The 7,897-nt window shown below is 43.5% G+C and overlaps 1 protein-coding gene across 3 annotated transcripts in view; it reads left to right on the plus strand.

Moving 5' to 3' along the window:
- MGAT3 (beta-1,4-mannosyl-glycoprotein 4-beta-N-acetylglucosaminyltransferase) overlaps positions 1–7,897 on the plus strand; it is a 209,168-nt gene that overhangs the window by 185,679 nt on the left and 15,592 nt on the right. The gene's annotated exons all lie outside the window — the stretch shown is intronic.

The following is a 7,897-nucleotide window of genomic DNA, read 5'->3' on the forward strand; positions in this document are numbered from 1 at the left end:
CGTGAGTTGCGGGAGTTGTATACTATCGAGAGAATCAATCAGTTCTTGTGAAAATTAAGAGATGAATATGCCTCCTGAAAAAAGGAATGGAACACTAGTATAATAGTGGCAGTATCTGTAGCACTCTGTGTTGGGGACACCGCTATCCTATGTATGAAGGAGGGCAGCTGTGGTGACTTGGCTATCAATGATAGCAGATGCCCTGTGTTTTCCCTCTGTTCATAAAACATTTGAGAGGAGAAAAGCCGCGTATTCTCTGCCTGTTGATGCACTGTATGGAAAAATTGCTGAGCCTCAATCCATGTCCTCCCATTCGTTTCATTAGGATCTCTTAAAAACATTTTGGAAGCTTTCTGATCGTGTGCCCTCCAATCACAGTCACATGATCAGAATGCCCGCCTCCCCCTCCCAGGATTTAGAGCCTCTTAAATGGCTGGGAGGCAGCGGGAGGGGGTTAAAAATTCCCTATTGCTCTCAGCAAGTCTCATTCCTTTGTTTTGCTGCTGAGATCGGACTTACTGTTAGAAGGTGGCTATGTTCATTCTCCATGGTACCACTGTATGTAGGAACATAGCCGTCCTTCCTTGCTCACTCGTGAGATTGACTAGGGACCAGGGACTAGGGGAACATGTGAACATGCACATGTTACAAACAATTTCAAACCAAAGTGAGGACAAAACAGAGAGGTTCAGGGGGAATATTAAATGGAGGCAGACAAACACAGAAGGAAACGATTTAATGAAAAACAAATTACAGGGCTATTAGTAGTGGATGTGTGTGGCCAATTAGATTGAATATTGGTTGAAGACTCATACCTGTTTTAACTTCAAAACAGAGCTGGACACTTACCTGCAGTGATATTGCATATTAGAGAGATGTTAAGAGGTTGTATTTCAACCAGCTTGTTTTCACCAAAAACAAAAATGTGTTTTTGGGTGAAATTGCCTTTAATTCTTCTTTTATAAGTTTACTTGTTAACTAAAATACATGCACATTACATTTCATATAATAAATCAAGAGTCAGAAAAGACGTATTAAAAGAGAAGTTTGAGAACTGAGCAATCAAACACCCCTGATCGCTCAGTTGTCCGTGAGAGGAGAGCTGGTGACTGTCTCTGGCTCTCTTCTTTGGCCTGGGCTGTGGAGGGGCGGGAGCCCGTTGAGAGGCTGAGGCAGGTGCCGGTCCAGGCTACTGGGTGGATCCCGACCATATGGTTGCGATGTTTACCCAGTCCGGACCGGCTCTGTGAGGTCAGCCGAATCTCTGATGTTGATTTGGCTTTGGCTGTACTTCCCCTTTAAACTGCATTTGTAGTTAGTTGTAACTCCCAGACAAAATCCCTTTTTTTTTTTTTTTTTTTTTTTTTTTTTTTTCCCTCTTGTTTCCTGGTTGGAGTGAGGGGTTAGAAGTTTTTGTCAGGTTCTTACTGTTGTCCTTGGAACTGGAAGTGAGTGGAAATTGTCCAATAAAAAAGCTGACAAACCTGCCCCACTCTCTAAAATTTTTTTTTCTTTCATTCTTGTGGTGAAGAGGTTTGCCTTCCATATCCTGTCTCTGAAAAAAAATAAAAGACAAATCTCATCAACGGGACTGTTGGCTGATGTTTCCCTTTAAACCAGTGAAAACCTTGAAGACCACAGTGCACATAGGAGAGGAGAGCAGGGGGAGGTGTGGGGGACACTGCGGCTGTCACTATTAATTAATGGACCAATGACGTCTAACTTATTTGATCATTGTTTTTTGTAAAGGGGAGTCACCATTTCTCACCTACAGAGATCCTTTTTTTATTTGTCGGGTTGGCAACTGTCATCCTGTGTTTATGGGCTACTTTTGCTCTCGGGTCAGGTCGGATGGGTGCATTTAACTTCTCGCTTTAAAAAATTGCTAAACAAATAAATCTGTCTTTTTCAGTTGTTCATAAGAAGAATTGCTTATTGCACATGTTCTAATACATGTCTTGGCAACAAAAATGAGTTGCAGTTTCTCAGTAGACCAAAAGATCCTAAGGCCAAAAGTGACACTTCACGTAGATCAGTTACCTTAACCTAACTGATCTTATTTCTTCTTCCGTGTCAGTAAAAGTTAGAGACAATTTAGCATTTTACATTTTTAAGCATTCCTTTGCATGTGAATTCCTGCAATATGCTCATGGACAAATATGTTGCTTTAGATTATGTTAAAGATGGGGGAGGAAGCCATGAGTACTTTTTTGCATATGAAAAATGTGGAATAAGCAGTATTAAACCCAAAAGCAAAACTTTTATTATATTGCAGCTTGCCAATTCTTAGATGTGATGGCTGTATTCATTTTCTTTTTTAGGCTTTCTTTCTTCTATATACACCTGGTAATCCAGCCAGCAAGTCTGTTGTTTTTCAAAAGCACAAACTCTCCAGCAGAATGTATCTGTTTAACTACCTCAATACCGGGCACTTACACCCCCTTCCTGCCCAAGCCAATTTTCATTTTTCTGTCGCTGCTTAAATAACAATTGCGCAGTCTTGTGCTACACTGTACCCAAACAGAATTTTTATCATTTTGTTCCCACAAATAGAGCTTTCTTTTGGTAGTATTTGATCACCTCTGCGTTTTTAATTTTTTGCCAAACAAATAAAAAAAAAAAAGGCCTAAAATTTTGAAAAAAAATTTTTGCTTTTGTTTCTGTTATAACATTTTGTAAATAAGTAAGTTTTCTCCTTCATTGATGGGCACTGATAAGGCGGCACTGAAATGCAGCACTGGGCATTGATAGGCGGCACTGATGGGTGGCACTGGTGGGCACTGATAGGCGACACTGGGCACCAAAAGGCTGCACTGATGGGTGCTTATGGTTGGCACTGATATGTGGCACTGATAGATGGCATTGATAGGCATCACTGATGGTACTGGCAGGCATTGGGGATGAGCACTGATTGGTAGCTGCCTGGGCACTGATTGGCATTTCCCTGGTGGTCTAGGGTGGCATACTTGGTGGTCCAGTGTGGTGGCAATCCCTGGTGGTCCTGGCGGCATCCTGGTGGTCCTGGGTGGGCATCCGAGGGGGGGCTGCGCTGATAAACAATCAGCACAGACCCCCCTGCCAGGAGAGCAGCCGATCGGCTCTCCTCTACTCGCGTCTGTCAGACGCAAGCGAGGAAAAGCCGATCAACGGCTCTTCCTGTTTACATCGTGATCAGCCGTCATTGGACATGGCTGATCACGTGGTAAAGAGCTTCCGTCAGAGGCTCTTTACCAAGATCAGTTTAGTGGTGTGTCAGACTGACACACCGCTAAACCGACCGTCGGCCACGAGCATCGGCACCCCGCTATGCAGCGGGCACGTGCCTTCTAGCCCGATCCCACAAGCCGACGTATAGCCACGACAGCTCACGGGATCGTGACGACCTGCCGCAGTATGACGGCAACTGGTCGGCAAGCGGTTAAAGAGCAGGGGGCCGCAGCATCTTTAACCAGTTAATAGCGGGTTAAGGAGCGGGCGGCCGCTGTGTTTTTGATAACTGATGACTCATCAGCGTGTTTTCAGGAGGACATCCAGGGATGCCCTCTCAGAACCCGAGAACCGTAGCCATATATTGGCTATAGCACTGTAGGGAAGTGGTTAGGGCCTCATGCACTTTGGGAATAAAAAATGCTGCTTATACAGGTGTTTTGGGGGATTTTTTTTTTTCCAGCCTGTAGAACAAACTCTATTTTAGCGTATGTGTCCATGCACATTTGGCCGTTTTTACAAGCTGAATAAACCTCACAAGCACTTTTTGAGAGGAGCTTTTGGGCAGAAAAAAATGCTTGACATGTATAAGTGCGGCATGTACTATAGGCGCATTCGGCATTTTCAAGTGTAAATTGAATATAGTGAAAAAGGAGCAGAGGGGAGTGTTTTGGGGGGAAAAAAGCTTTATAAATGCACATAAACGCGTCTAAATGCGTGTGCAATATGGAGCTATTATGACTGTTTGTTTGTTTTTTTTATGCTGCTTTTTTTCTGCCAGAGGTCCTGGTATTTTTTTCAGTGCAAAATATGGTGCAGCTGTGCATGGTAGTCAATCAGCTTCTAACTTCAGCTTCACAATAAAACATGGAACCTGATTGGTTTCTATGCAGAGCTGCACCAGATTTTCCACTCTCCAGTTTTAGTAAATCTCCCTCTAAATGATACATACACATATATTGCATCACAATCACCAACACATGCAACTTCCAGGGACAACAATAGCAAGGCTAGACTGCCTGCAGAAAAGGACAGCTATCTTTAGTCAGCACATCAGAATACTTGGGTATGCAAATTACAACTACTTTTTCATAGTTATGACCACTGTATTGTTCATTGAGGACATCCATCACAGTGATTGGTCAGTACAGTGGAACCTCGGATTACGAGCATAGTCCGTTCCAAGAGTATGCTCGTAATCCAAAGTACTCGCATATCAAAGCAAGTTTTCCCATTGAAGTCAATGGAAACTAAAGTAATTAGTTCCGCAATGACTTCAATGGGATGCAATACCGCATGCGGCCAGAGGCGGGGGGGCGCCGGAGAGCCTCGGAAACGTCCGAAAAGGCCCGAGGACACTTCGGACCTCGGCAAACCTCGGAAACACTTCCCACCCGAGATTTGCCAAGGTCAGCTGAAGTGTCCTTGGGCCTTTCCGTGCATTTCCTAACTGCGCCGATCGGCTGTGATTGGCGACGCTTGGCTCGGCTCCGGCGCCCCCCCACCTCAGGCCAAAAGCAGTACTGCACACCGCTTTGGCCAGAATCGTGCTTGTTTTGCGATACAACACTCACAAACCAAGTTACGATTTTTAAAAATACACTGCTCGTATTGCGAAACGCTTGTTAACCGCGTTACTCGCAATCTGAGGTTCCACTGTATAAGAAAGAGGTGCACATAAGATTGCTGGACTTCGCCCCCAAATCCTTAGAAATCTGATAAACCCAAATCCAACAAGCAGATGCTCCAGTACTGGTAATGTGCAAGAGCACATTCCGACAGGATTTGGGACCCTCTTGCTGTCTCAGATTCCCGCAGGAATGCCCCTATAATGTCACCTTTGCCCAGATGAGTACACTGGAAGCCAGAGGGTGTAAATTATATATTTTTTTTAAATAATTTTTGTTCATTGCTTGCTTTGTTAGTGTTTTTAATTGCTTGGGAGAGAGGCTATAACATAAAAGCAGACCTTGCATTCTCAAGTTCATCTTTAACAAAAATAAAAAATATATGCACATATTTTTGCAGTAAATGCACATTTATTATTTTTGGCCCGTGTGTACCTGCCTGAAAGTAGTTGTAAAGCCTCCAAGGTTTTTACCTTAATGCATTCTATGCATTAAGGTGAAAAACCTTCTGTGCTGCAGCTCCCCCCAGACCCCCCTTTTTCTTGCCCTATCCAGTGATGTGTACGAGTGCAGCAGCTCCAGCCGCTGTCTCTCTCCTCATTGGACAGATTGATAGCAGCAGGGGCCATTGGCTCCCACTGCTGTCAGTCAAATCCAGTGACACGGCAGCGGAGGGGGAAGCCAAGTCCCGCTGTCTGTGTCAATTGAAGCAGCAGCAGGACTCAGGAGAGAGCCTGTACAGGTGCCCCAAGGGAAAGCGGCTAAAGAGGAGGGGCCTGGAGCACTGGCGGGGCACCCCAGAAGAGGAGGAGCAGGACTGCTCTGTGCAAAACAATTGCACAGAGTAGGCATGTTTGTTGTTATTACTAAAAAAAAAAACAAGGGATTACAAACTGAAGTCATTTTTGTTATAAAAAAAAAAAAGTTATACTTACCTGCTCTGTGCAGTGGTCTTGACCAGAGCAGCCCCAATCCTGCTCTTTTCAGGTCCCTCGTTGGTGCTTCTGGCCCCTCCCTCCTGCCGAGTGCACCCACAGCAAGCAGCTTGCTATGTGGGCATCCGAGCCAAGCCGCTGCTTTGTGTGTCCATTCAGACATGGAGCCATGGCTCGGCCCCGCCCACTCTCTAGCCTCATTGGTTCACTGACATTGACAGCAGCAGGGGCCAATAGCTCCGCACTGCTGTCTCCGCCAATAAGCAGGGAGAGTCCTGGACAGCCGAGTCTCTTGTTCAACATCGCTGGATCGAGATGGGGCTCAGGTAAGTATTAGAGGGGCTGATTGGGGCTGCTGCACTCAGAAGGTTTTTTTATCTTAATGAATTAAGATAAAAAAAACCTTCTGACTTTAGGGCTCATTCACATCACTACGCAGTTTGCTGCAGCACACACATTTATGTGCGTTGATGTGTGCTGTGTTAGGCAGACTATTCAAAATAAATGGGCTGCAGTGCGCAAAAAATAAGTAGTGGTTCCTTGAGTAGTTAGGTGTTAAGTGCAGATAAATTATAAAAGACTACTAAGCCAAGATCCCTCGTTGTCAAATAGGCATTATGAGGTGCCAGATTCTACAAGTCACTCTCTTCACAACACTGCCAGATTGTTCACAAATTTCACTTCAGATACCATCTTTTTTAGGGACCCTGTTTAGGGACCATTCATTTTAACAACAATCTTCCCCTAAAGTTATATTGTAAGTATATTTAACATATATTATGTGTGTAATTTACCTGAATTTTGATAATTTATAAGAACAAAGGGAAATTTGGACAAAATTTCTCAGTACATTCGAATGTCGTTCGAAAGCAGTTCAAGATTTCATTTGCTTTTAACATTTACTTTTAGAATAAATGGACTTTACTGAATGAAAACCACATACACTGTTAGAAACAATTGAGTACTGTCCTTGATCCTTTTTTTTTTTAATTTGCACTAGCATACAATTTTTCAGGACAAGCTTTCGGGGTATGTCCCCTTTTTCAAGTACAAGCAGAGGACATACCCCATTAGCTTGTCCTGAAAAATTGTATGTTTGTGCAAATAAAAAAAGTATCACGGACAGTACTCAATTTTGTCTGTCGCAAGTGCACTAATACAGCTACAATTCGCTCATACACTGTTAGAAAATTATTATTATTATACAGGATTTATATAGTGCCAACAGTTTACGAAGCACTTTACAATATAAAAAGGAGACAATACAGTTACAATACAATAAAATACAAGAGGATTAAGAGGGCCCTGCTCAGAAGAAATCATGTAAAATCATACATTTAAAAAAATAATTTCTATCCCACTCTTACAAATTTTCTTAATTTGATAATTAATTGATGATTTCTTATTTGACCCTACTAATGATTAGAAAATTGAACAAACATTTACAATGTTCTTACAACAAAAAATGTCAAACAAAATTCTACTAGTGTATACCCAGCTTTGAAAACCTGTAGCTATAGCATAATGGCCTGCTGGGCAAAAGCCTATGATTTTGTTCTGGTAAAATCTTCCAAGAAGTATTGTAGTCTGTAGTAACCAAAAGGTAAAATCCATTTATGTATTTTAAGGCCTTATGGCGGGGGTCTTCAAATTATAGCCCTAGTTGTTCAGGAACTAAAATTCCCATCATGCCTAGTCATGTCTGTGAATGTCAGAGTTTTACAATGCCTCATGGGATGTGTAGTTCTGCAACAGCTGGAGGGCCGTAGTTTGAAGATTACTGCCTTATGGACACGGGACATTTTACCATCTCTTCTGGACGCCCTTCCTCTTGGCGGCAGCAGCGGGCTAAATTTAGCTGACGTTAGAGTCAATCCAGGCTCGGTAGAGATCCTGACAATAATGTTGTGATCCACCCAGATGCTTGATCAGCAGCTGGGTCAGCCTCTTAGTGTGAGGCAGCTGCTCCTACCCCTCCACAGCCTTGTGCTCCAGTGAGCGCTGGAGAGCAGAGAGCCAGTGACTGACAGTCACCGTTTTCTGCTCTGTGAATACTGAGAGCTGAGCAATCAGCGGTCATGCGGTCATTAGGTTCACAGTCTTAGAGCTGGTGGGGGACAGCTGCAG

Source organism: Aquarana catesbeiana, linkage group LG07, assembly GCF_042186555.1.
Source record: "Aquarana catesbeiana isolate 2022-GZ linkage group LG07, ASM4218655v1, whole genome shotgun sequence".
Classification (NCBI taxonomy): Eukaryota; Metazoa; Chordata; class Amphibia; order Anura; family Ranidae; genus Aquarana; species Aquarana catesbeiana.